The 11,620-nt window shown below is 35.7% G+C and overlaps 1 long non-coding RNA gene across 1 annotated transcript in view; it reads left to right on the top strand.

Moving 5' to 3' along the window:
- LOC131486196 (uncharacterized) overlaps positions 1-11,620 on the top strand; it is a 149,862-nt gene that overhangs the window by 716 nt on the left and 137,526 nt on the right. The window contains exon 2 of the long non-coding RNA XR_009249229.1: positions 7,035-7,181. This is a non-coding gene — a long non-coding RNA (uncharacterized LOC131486196). The remainder of the gene's footprint in view (positions 1-7,034; positions 7,182-11,620) is intronic.

Genomic DNA, 11,620 nt, shown 5'->3' with positions numbered 1-11,620 from the left:
TGTTGTTGTTGACCCTCATGGTTGTGTGGCTGACTGGGATTTGTAGCTCACTGTCGCTGCCCAATATCAGGAGAGAGTATTGTATCGTATATCACTAGCCTGGATAGATAAAAATTCAAAACTCAAAATACAGTTTGTACTGAATGTGTATCACTCTCACACCATGATAAAGTCAAAAAAATGTTAAGCTGAATCATCATAAATTGGGACTGGCTGTTACAGTAGTTCCCTTATTGGTAGGGGATATGTTCCAAGACCTCTAGTGGATGTGCGATATCATGGATATTACTGAACTCTCTATATATGTTTTTTCCTCTATATGCATACCTATGATAAAGTTTAATTTATAAATTAAGCACAGTAAGAGATTAACAACAATAATAACAAAATGGGATAATTATTAACAATTTATACTGTAGTAAAAGTATATGACTATGGGGTCTCTCAAAATATCTTTTTGTACTCGTTCTTCTTGTGATGATGTGAGATGATAAAATGACTACATGATGAGTTGAAGTGAATGACACAGGCATTGTGACATGCCACTAGGCTACTATTGACCTTCTGACAGTAAGTCAGAGGGAGAATCATATGCTTCTGAACTGTGGTTGTTTGGGGGTAACTGAAACTTTGGAAAGTGAAGCTGCAGATAAGGGGGGACTACTATACAGCATCTAAAAAAAGCCGAATGCATAGAGGTAGAACAGAATGGTGGCAACCAGGAGTGGGAAGTTGGGGAAAATGGAGGCATATTGGTCAAAGGACAGAAATTTGTAGTTATATAGGATGAATAGGTTTAGAGATATAATGTATAGCATGGTAATGAATAATACTGTATTGGATATGGAAATTCGGTAAGAGAGTAGATTTCATGCGCTCTCATTGAAAAAAAGTAACTGAGGAGAAAGATATGTTAATTAGCTTGATAGCAGTCATCATTTTACTATAAGTGAAATGTTACACAACTTAAATATATGTAACTTTTATTAAAAGTAAAGTTTAAAAACTCATTTTCAAGATATTTAATAATTTGGTATGTTTTCTCACAGACTTGCACAGGTATAATGGTTCAGATTTCTTTTGCAATCCATTTTTTTTAACTTGGAGAGGAATCATACAGGGAAATTATTTTTTATTGCATGTAAGTTAGTGGATAACATACATAGCAAATGCTTACTGTCTGATTGATATCCTAGGTACCAAAATAAATGTTAATATTTTTCCTCATTCGTATGTGAAAAAGAATAAGATCTCTTGAAACTGTTCAGAACTTGTCAATTGCTAAAAATATGCATGTGCACATGATTTATAAATGAAATTTATGCTAACGGAATATATATCGGGATATATAATTTGTATGTGGCTAAAGTAGACCTTTTCTGCATTCATATTACATATTTGTTCTCCCAAAATAATGTTCTAGGCATAATTCTATATAGATATGTACCCACAAAATATAGCTGCATAATGTTGGCTTGGGAAATTTCAGAGGTTGTGTTGTGTTTCTTTTTTCTTGAACTTTTTATTGATTAACTATACTACAGTTTCATTTCCCCCATTTCACATAATATATGCAAAAGAAGTGCCAAATCATGGCACCTGGAGCTTTATTGATTGCTTATATTCACAATTGGCTCAATCAAAGGGATGTAGAGGGTGAAAAATGACAGAAAGAATGATAAACAACCAAACAGCCAGAAACCATCATTAGCCCAATCTCTTCCTGTTGTCTAAAGATCTTACTTTAGTTAATGAGGATACAGATTAATGATACACAAACTGCTCATCCTTTGTTATTTTTCCAACTAAGCTTGGAGGGAAAAAGCCAGGCTAATTATAAAAATTGATGGAAATACATAAGTATTTGGCCATTTATTCTAAGTATTAAAAAAACAACAACAACAACACCTCAGTTGTCAAGCCCAGATGAAATGGGAGTGGGGGCAAAATAGCATGTTTTAAAGCACACTAAGCCACCTTAATTTTAATAAGGACCTGAAACACCTGGGCATCTCTCATCAACCTGATATGTGATATGAGGAACTAAAAACTAGGATCTGCATTGATATTAGACTTACTAATCTCTTATGAGTTCTCTAGGCACCTGAAAGTCAATAGAGCTGCCATACTTTGCATTTTTTGTATGATTATAAGCTTATTTATCTTGGTCAGTTACATTTTTTCCCATCAAAAATATTTTCTTTGCAGGGGTGCCTGGGTGGCTTAGTTGGTTAAACCACTGACTTTGGCTCGGTCATGATCTTGTGGTTGGTGAGTTCGAGCCCCACGTCGGGCTCTGTGCTGACAGCTCAGAGCCTGGAGCCTGCTTCAGATTCTGTGTCTCCCTTTCTCTCTGCCCCTCCCCTGCTCATACTCTGTCTCTCTCTCTCAAACATAAATAAACATTAAAAAAAATAAAAAAATTTCTTTGCAGTTATAGCAGTTGCTTCTATGAAATAATATTGAAGGTCTTCTCAAAAAAACCCTTTTCTAAAATTACCTTAACTTCTGAAAAATATTTATGCAAATGAAAAAGCAAAATGCACACATGTATATACATGTACATACAGTCTTTTGCTGAAATTACTTATGTAATGAGAGGGAAAAGTTAAAGGAAGAAACCAAGTTTTCTTCACCCTGCTAATGTCTTTTCATCTCTAGCAAATGAAGTGAAATGAGAACACAAAACCCTTCTCAACTTGGCTTCAGCTGCCTATGCCCAACCAATGGCGCCCTCTCCATGTATCCCACCCTGCTGGCATGCAACAGATTTATCATTTTTGTCATTGTTTTAAAATTTCCCTGTCTGCCAAGGGGCTGATTTCTATAGAAAACATCATGATACCTCATTTTTCTAGTAGGATGCTTTAATCATCAGTATACCCTTAGGAACTTACATAGTACCTACTAAATACATGTGTGATGAATGAGTGAATGAGTGCACAAATTTGTAACTCCATTTGTAACTTTAATGGTGTCCATTTCAGCTAAAAATTTAAGTCATGTCAAAGTGTTTTTTATTGGAGACTATGTCTTGGTTTAAAATACTAGTATCATCACTGTGTGATTCAAGTGACAATAAGTCCAGAGGAAAGCAGTTTGGTACCTGCATCTGCTAACATTAAAACAGAAATCTGTGCCCAGACATTCAGTCCAGTCCCTGGGAAAGGCTCACAAAAGAAAGTGATTAATGCCAGCATGTAATAATACTCCACAAACTGCGAGTGGGGTTTATCCTGAGCTGTGTTCCAGTACCCACCAAAATAATTAGCATGTACCTTCTACTTGTCATCTTTATGGTAAAGCAATTTAGAGGACATCTTCTGTATTTATGAGTTCCTGAGGAGAGGGGAGCCTAAATGAGGGCCAGAGCAAAAGATTCACAATGACTGTAAGATAGATCCTGCTACTGGATATTTGGTCAGATAGATACACAAAAGGAGAGGTCAGTTCAAGTGCCAATTGACTCACTTTGTTCAAAAGGTGCAATATTTATCCATGTTCCAAACTCACCCCAAATATTCTGGAAATCCTGAAGCTGTTGACAGACCTCAAATGCTAACAGTGATGTGTTAATGCAGATAACTGACAACTGCTTAATTTGTTTGGGAAGGAGGAGCTGTAGGCTGTAGTCCAACTGAGAAGTTATGGCCAATGGCAGAAATCAGATCTTTCATAAAGAGAAAGGCTTCCCTCTATATCAAAGATTCCTTCTTTCTATCTGGGAAAGACATTATAGACATTTCTCTTTGACAGCCAGTAAGGCAATGGATAGGAAATAACTGAGCAGTATCAAGATGATCCTGGATTGATCATCAGCATTATTAAAGCAAGACTTAATTTAAACACATTGTTGACATTGTGGATTACCCACATGTCAGCACTCTCATCTATTTTATGCTAAAAGAATCTTGCTTTGGATAAAGTAGCTATCTCCCTCTCATGGAACTGGGTGCTGCAATGGAAGTTCAACTCATCTTTAGTTTTTGGATTGAACTTTAATAGTCTAAAGCTGTAGTTCTCAACTAGGGACAGTTTTGTCCTTCAGGGATATTTGGCAAGTCTAGAAATGTGTTGTCACATTGGGGACATAAGTATGACTTTCATTGGGTGGCATCCAGGGATACTGTTAATCCTTCTACCGTGTGTAAGGTGGTTCCCTATAAAAAAGAATTATCTAGTCCCAAATGTCAATAGTGTCATGGTTGAGAAATCCTAGTCTACAGGTCGTCTACAGGTGTTGATTTAGGAATGGGTGTATGACTGAATTCTGGCCAATGACTTAGGAGAAGTTGAGTGTAATCTTTAGGGACAGTTCTTCCTCACTCGTAAGCAAGAACCACAAGAAGCAGAACAGCAGAGTGGTGAGAGACACCAAAAACCTGAGTCCTTAAAGATGTGCTTCAGTCCATAAAACACCTAGTTCTAAAATCTGCCTCCTGTCTCAACATGTGTGTTATTATGAGCTAAGGACACTCTGTTTTATGTTTATGTTTATGTTACTTGCATTTACAAACATGCTATCTGGGGCATATATGTTCTGTGTGAATGTTTGGTAAGATACATGTTGGCTCTGGGGATCTGAGTGTAATGCTAAAAAGGCAAGAGATAGGCATTCAGTCCAGAATCTTGATGAAGATCATGCTCCTTGGAATTAGGCAATGTGGTAAGGGAAGCTAGAAGATAGGGGATAGGAGCTGAGAAGAATAGGTACCAGTTAGTCATTCTGTCAATAAGGCTTGTTTAGATCAACCCTATTTTACTGGAGGTGCAGGGGCAAGGGGGCAAGAAGGGGCATCAACACAAGCTCAAGATGGAGTATATCTTGTTATTTCTTTAAGAGAGAGACTTTCTAGACTCTCAGTTCACTTATGTTTTTATTGTAAATTCCTAAAGAATCCTTGGAATTAGCAGCATGAACACCACAGCAGCCATACTATGACTAGCCTAGAGCCTTTTGCCAAGAGTTCCTTTCTTGTTCATGTCTTCAGAAGCTGGGGTCTGCTTCCCCTGGCTTGTTCTGTTCCAGCTTATTTGCAAAACAAGGAATTGTTTCCTGTGGTCTCATTGATTTCCAAGATTGCTGAATTAGAATTGTGGGCTTCTATATCATTGCCCTAACTGCTTTGATCAATCATAGTTCAGGAAATTGTAGCAGTATTAGACATACTACTAGATATTTCTTAAAAGTGTGGGATTACTTTAGTTAAAATCACCTTTGTAGTAAACAGGCTTATCTAATAGTGCCAGATATTTCTTAAAAGTGTGGGATTACTTTAGTTAAAATCACTTTTGTAGTAAACAGGCTTATCTAATAGTAGTTTACTTTCTTATTTCCTATGGTTAGACAATTTTAAGCAGAATTGTGGTAAAAACCCTTCTTTAGGTAGTTTTCACAGTCCTGGAGAACAGTACTGGTGTTCATCTGATACATGCCAGGTCTTTCTCATAGGACAATACAAAACAAAGTACAGATAAATATATGACCATATTTATCAATGATATTCGTTGTTAATAGTTATAAGAAACACTGAATTCTGTAGTGAGGACAGCACTACCCTGGGGGATGATTACCACGGGTCCTGGTCCAAGTTTTGCACTAATTGGCAAATCAATCTGAAGGCCAGGGGTGGAGATGGACAGGTAAGTTCTTGGGCCCTAAGTTATGTAAACTTTAGGGTTTGGAGTAGATAATTTCAAAGGCCATATTAGTGGTGCTGTGATGTCTTCATTAAATTAATAGCCACACAAGTTGTGTGTGTATGAGTGTGTAATATGTACATAATATTCCTGACTTTTGAAACAGCAGCTTTATGGAAGTGTACCACTCAGAGGGAGGAACTATAGAATTTAATTCTGAAATATAAAATTTTGGAGGGAAAATCCTTTCCCCATAATTTAATGTTCCCCTTTTGAATAACCAAACTCAATTTGTATATTTCCTGCCCTTACCGTGTCTGGGTATTCTTTCTACTCCAGGGAAAGGAGGTGGTTTCCTTGGCATATTTGATATTAATAAATGGAGATACTTGGGTCAGCTTTTGCCTCCTTCCTTTTGGGATCACACTGCCTACTGAAGACCATTTTCTAATTTACTTTTCCATCAGTGGGCTCTTCTCATATGCATTGTCCCACTTGAGCCATACAGGATTGGGTTTGCCTGTGATTGGGCCAGCAATTTTGCCTAATTGGGGAATTTGTTTAGAAGATGTGCAGTTGAACCTTACACTGAGCCATTTCTTAAAACCTAACCTTTGTCAGTAATAAATGAGTAACTTCTCAGACAGAAGGGGCAAAAGGAAGCAAGCTATGCTCCCATGCTTTTCTCTCTGCTTTTCATAATGGAACTGGTGGCACCTCCCAAAATGAAAAGGGATAGAGTCTAAGTATGCAGTCCTCATATCAGTAAAAAATACTTAGAATGTAAACTGATAGTTTATTTTAAAGCTTGATTGTTGTAAAAGTTGTGGTTATAGCACTGCTATTATGAAAAATCTTATCCTTTTAATCATCTGTAGCAATGGAAAAGTGAGCACATAAAAATATAATTCATCACAATTTAAATGTTCCAAAGAACTTTAAGTTAGTATCAGAAGAAGATATTTCATGCTGACAATTGGGCCTAGGTTGAAATAGAGTCCCTAAGTGAGATATCATTAGAATCAGCTAGGAGCAAAAAGAGAAATGGAATAGGTACTCTGTATCATAAGTCAGTTTCTCATTCTGTTGTAGAGAGTGGTCATTAAGATTTATATATATATACATATACACATATATATATACACATATATATGTATATGTATATGTGTATATATATATGTGTATATGTATATATAAATACACATATACATATACATATATATGTATATATATTCTAGCTCAGAGATACTAATAATGTCAGTGATTATTTATCCTACATCTATTGCTTACTGTTGTTACTTGTTAACAAACTCTTATTGTTCCCTTGGTTGGTCTAAGCTAATCATGGTGAATACAGTCCCTGTTCCAGGAATGTTTTCCTCAATCTTTTCCAGTTAGTGTGGAATGCCTATACGACCAAGTTCTGATCAATGAGAAAAAAATGAGAGACTTCTCTCTAAATACTCCCTTTCTTCCTGCTTGGGATACTGTGTGAGAACATACTGCCTGAAACTGCAACATCCGTATTGGACCATGAAGGGGTAAGCACAGGTACAAACACCCTGAGGACAGTAGTAAAGAAAGGTGTAAATTAGGAGTCTGTGTTTTTTTGTTTTTTTGTTTTTTTTTTTTCAACGTTTGTTATTTATTTTTGGGACAGAGAGAGACAGAGCATGAACGGGGGAGGGGCAGAGAGAGAGGGAGACACAGAATCGGAAACAGGCTCCAGGCTCCGAGCCATCAGCCCAGAGCCTGACGCGGGGCTCGAACTCACGGACCGCGAGATCGTGACCTGGCTGAAGTCGGACGCTTAACCGACTGCGCCACCCAGGCGCCCCCGGGAGTCTGTGTTTTTGATGATATTATGGAATCGCCTATTTTGAGACTTCTTATAAAGTAAACAAGAGAGACTATTTTCCATAGTTTTGTTTCTTGGACCTGATTGTATCCTACTTAATATAGAAAGGTCCAGAGGTAACATCAGAGACACTCACTAAAACCCTTCACAATGAATGGGAGCAACAGCAGAGATTTAAGAAGTCTTCTGGTGGATATAGAGTTGAGTCTGCTAATTGCAGACTACAGGAAGAGAGACCAGGGGCATTTCCTCCACAAAATAGTAGAGCAAGAAGGACTGGATTTCAGCAAAGAGAAGAGAAGCCCTCACACCTATGAAGAGAAGCAGGGGGAATGTACCAAGAGGTTCAAAGTATATGTATTAAGAAAACAATTTAAAGATACTAATCCTCCACAAATTAAACTTTAGGGAAGAAATTAAAGTTCCATATTACATTTTCTTAAATCTTACTCTCTATTTGGAAAGTCCCTTTGGAAGAGTAAACAAGTTATCCAGAATAAGCAAAATTTGTTAAAAAGAATAATTTGGCTTTGCTCCATAAGACAATAAAATGATTTATAAATTAATAATGATGTAAACGTTAGTGTTGACATAGAAATAGACAGACATATAAAAGAGAATAAAAAGTATAAAAATGGAACCAAAGAGGCCTCAACAATCTATAACTTAGTTAATAGTATTGTGCCAATGTTAATTTGTTAATTTTGTCAAATATACTAATGGTTCTATACGATGTTCAATACTAAGGAAAACTGGACAAAGGATATGATGAGAAATTTTCGCACCACCTTTGGATTTTCTATAAATATAAAATTATTACAAAAATTTCTTTTAAAACCTTGTATGATAAAATTATACTTCAAGTCAGTTAAATCCCTAACTAATAACTTACTACAGACAAATGAGATATTTATTGATGAAAAATGAAACCACAGAGCTTCCAGGAGTAAGTATGGACTAATGCCATAAAGAGAACTATAAGTATTTTTATATAAACCTCAAAATATATACAATCTTTTTAGAAAACACTATGATGAAAAAGATAAAATATAAACTGAGAAACATGTTTTTATTATATATGAGAATAATTAATGGTAATCATCATATACAAATAATTCTCCCAAATTAATAAGGAAAAGATGAGCTCCACATAAAGAAAGAAGACCAAATATAGACAATGAATGCTCTAGGTGGAAAATGTAACTAGCTAATTTTATATCCAAAAGTATAAACAATTCCTAATATATCAGGGAAGTGCAAATATAATAGTTAAGAACAACTTTTAACTGTAGTATTGATGAGATTAAAAAGTATCCTTTTTGGCTGATCATGAATGGCAGCTGATACTCTTGCCTGTGACCCCTCTCCCTTTCTGTTTTACCCTATGGTTTCCATCTGAAATGTTTACCCTCAAAAACAGACCCAGACTCCTCTCTGGATCCCCAAGACCAGATCAAAACAAATTCTCTGAGAGCAGGGCAATGCTCAACTGTTGCCACACAAAATATGAAGCCAGTGGAAGAAATCTCTTCATCCCTTAAATCAGGGAAAGCACTTAGTTGTGGTTCTCCCATTTATTGGTTGTCAAGACTTTCTATTCAGATATTTTGTTGCATACTGAAAATATTTCAAATTGATTCAGAGAGCTTGAAAAAAATCCTAGTTAACTATGTAAATTTCATTCTTTTATAACCCGTCTTGTACCCTAATACCTCTTTTTGAGTTTTACATACAGTAAGAGGGAACTAACTTGGACATTCACAGAGGTGTCTGGTACAATGAAATGAATATAGCAAACATGACCCAGTACAAATAACTGATTAAATGTTCTCATTTTTAGAAAAGCAGAGCTAAAACCACACTCCCTCATTTAGCTGGCATTCAACTTAAAATGAACTATAAAATAAGCTATGTTCCTTTCCATGAAAGCCTATAGATCAAAGGAGAAATTTAATATGTAAGGAAATGTGGGGGAAGAACTGGGAAAAGAGGGAGATGTCATTGCAACAATTATGCAAATGTATTTCTGTAAAATAATACTGTTAAGGTCATTTTGTTGAGACCCTGAATATTGTTAATTCTAAATACATATTACATTTTAATCAAACTACCTACTTCCCACTCTTTCCTGAGAAATTTACATTCTGACTACATTTGGAGGGCAGTTAGGATCCAGCTAAGCTCTCAAATATAATAAGTATCAGGAAATTGTCCTGAATTATTCATGTTAATTATGCTGAACTAAACATTGTGGATAGGAAAATGTATTTCCCACTGAAATATGTTTGCCTTAGAGAGATTTCTAAATTGATCATAGTCTCCTTTTCTTATGATTAGACCTAAGGTCCCCTGCAGTGGTCAGAAACTACTGTAATGAATTTAATTCTAACCACCATCATGCTTTTTCAGCACAATTGGCATCATCTGAATCAATTCTGCATGTTTCCTTCAATTTCATAAATAATCATAACTACGTCCTACTCCAAACCAATTATCAATCATTGTAACACACATCTACTCAGATTATGTAGGGGGAAAAAAGTGTTCTTTGCTCACATTCTATTTTTATACCTACTTTCTATCTAATATAATAAACCTCATAGCACATAAACCACATATTATTCGTTCATTTTTATTTGCTCATTCACAAATTATTTATTCAATTGAAGAAGCAATCATTGAACAAACAACTATGTGTTAAGTACTGTGTTGGACATTTCCCCCTTGCTTCTGATGACATTTTGTGGTTCGCTTTTTATTGTTTGTCTAAAGGATTCCAGGGACTGGGAATTGTGCTAGCCATCATCCTTATTGAATGACATGCTATCATTATTTATCAATTTTCTCATTCATCCTGAACATGCAGTCCTATTTCTAACCTCATCATTTTTCTTATACAGACCCATTTTCTTCATCTATGCACATATTTTTAATCCATGGAAATTCTGTATTTAGTATTATTTTAAGTGTACATACACTTTAGTGTAGTGTTGGTGTTGTGCTGTATGTCTCATTCTGTTTCCTGTTTTTCACTCTACATATTGTTTAATGTGGATTTATTTAGTTGCTGTGACACTCAAGGACAGGTGTTTCCCACTTTTACTTTTATTAAGGTATGATTAACTATAAAGATCCTCACATATTTAATGTTTCCATGTTCATTGCAGCATAATTTACAATAGCAAAGACATGGAAACAACCTAAGTGTCCACTAACGAATGAATAAAGCACATGTGGTTGTGTGTGTGTGTGTGTGTGTGTGTGTGTGTGTATAGTTGGAGGATGTTATGCTAAGTGAAATAAGCCAGACATAGAAGAACAAGTACTATATTATCCCACTTATATCATAAATCTAAACTAGTCAAAATGCACATTCTGTTTCTCAGATGATGGACACCAGGGTTAACTTCAACTCTATTTAGAACGGGTCCGAGACAAATACCTGGTAAATACCTCTGTGTGTCAACGTTAAAGTCTCTTTGGTCTAAACTGATAGGACAAAATTGAAAACACTGTGTTTGTTATTTAGGAAGAAAGATTGTTTTACAAATTACCCATACTCATTAACAATCCTACCAGCATTTTAAGAGTATTTCTGTTTCTCTACCACTGCCCCAGAAGTTAACTGTCATATTTTCCCCCAATATAAAATTGAAGTGGTATCTCAGTGTTAGTTTAGTTTGTATTTCTCCAATAACCAAAAAAGTAAAATATCTCTTTAATTGACTTTAGACCTTCTGGTATTTCCTTTATGACTAATTATTCACTCATATTATTTGCAGTTTTAATTTAGATCTTTTATATTTTTATTGCTTGTTTCCCCAAGATTATTGGTGATTTATAGGCAATGCAAGTATGTATTCCAATCTGTCATGCGGCTTGTTTTATCCTTTCATAGAATTAGGGACTTGGGGGGGGGGGAATGTCTGGGCAGTGTGAAATTTGAGAGCGGACATAGGATCTATTTCTTAAAACAGAGTTTGAACCAGTCCTCCTGTTTTTAATCCCATTTTATTACTTCTGTTCTAATTTTAAAAATATGTCTATTATTTTTGAGAGAGAGAGAGCATGGGTGGGATAGGGGTAGAGAGAGAGGGAGACAGAGGATCTGAAGTAGGCTCT

The sequence above is a fragment of the Neofelis nebulosa genome, chromosome 9, assembly GCF_028018385.1.
Source record: "Neofelis nebulosa isolate mNeoNeb1 chromosome 9, mNeoNeb1.pri, whole genome shotgun sequence".
In the NCBI taxonomy this organism is placed as follows: Eukaryota; Metazoa; Chordata; class Mammalia; order Carnivora; family Felidae; genus Neofelis; species Neofelis nebulosa.
Note: the sequence above shows the minus strand (reverse complement) of the source record. Positions and strands in the feature narration are given on the sequence as shown.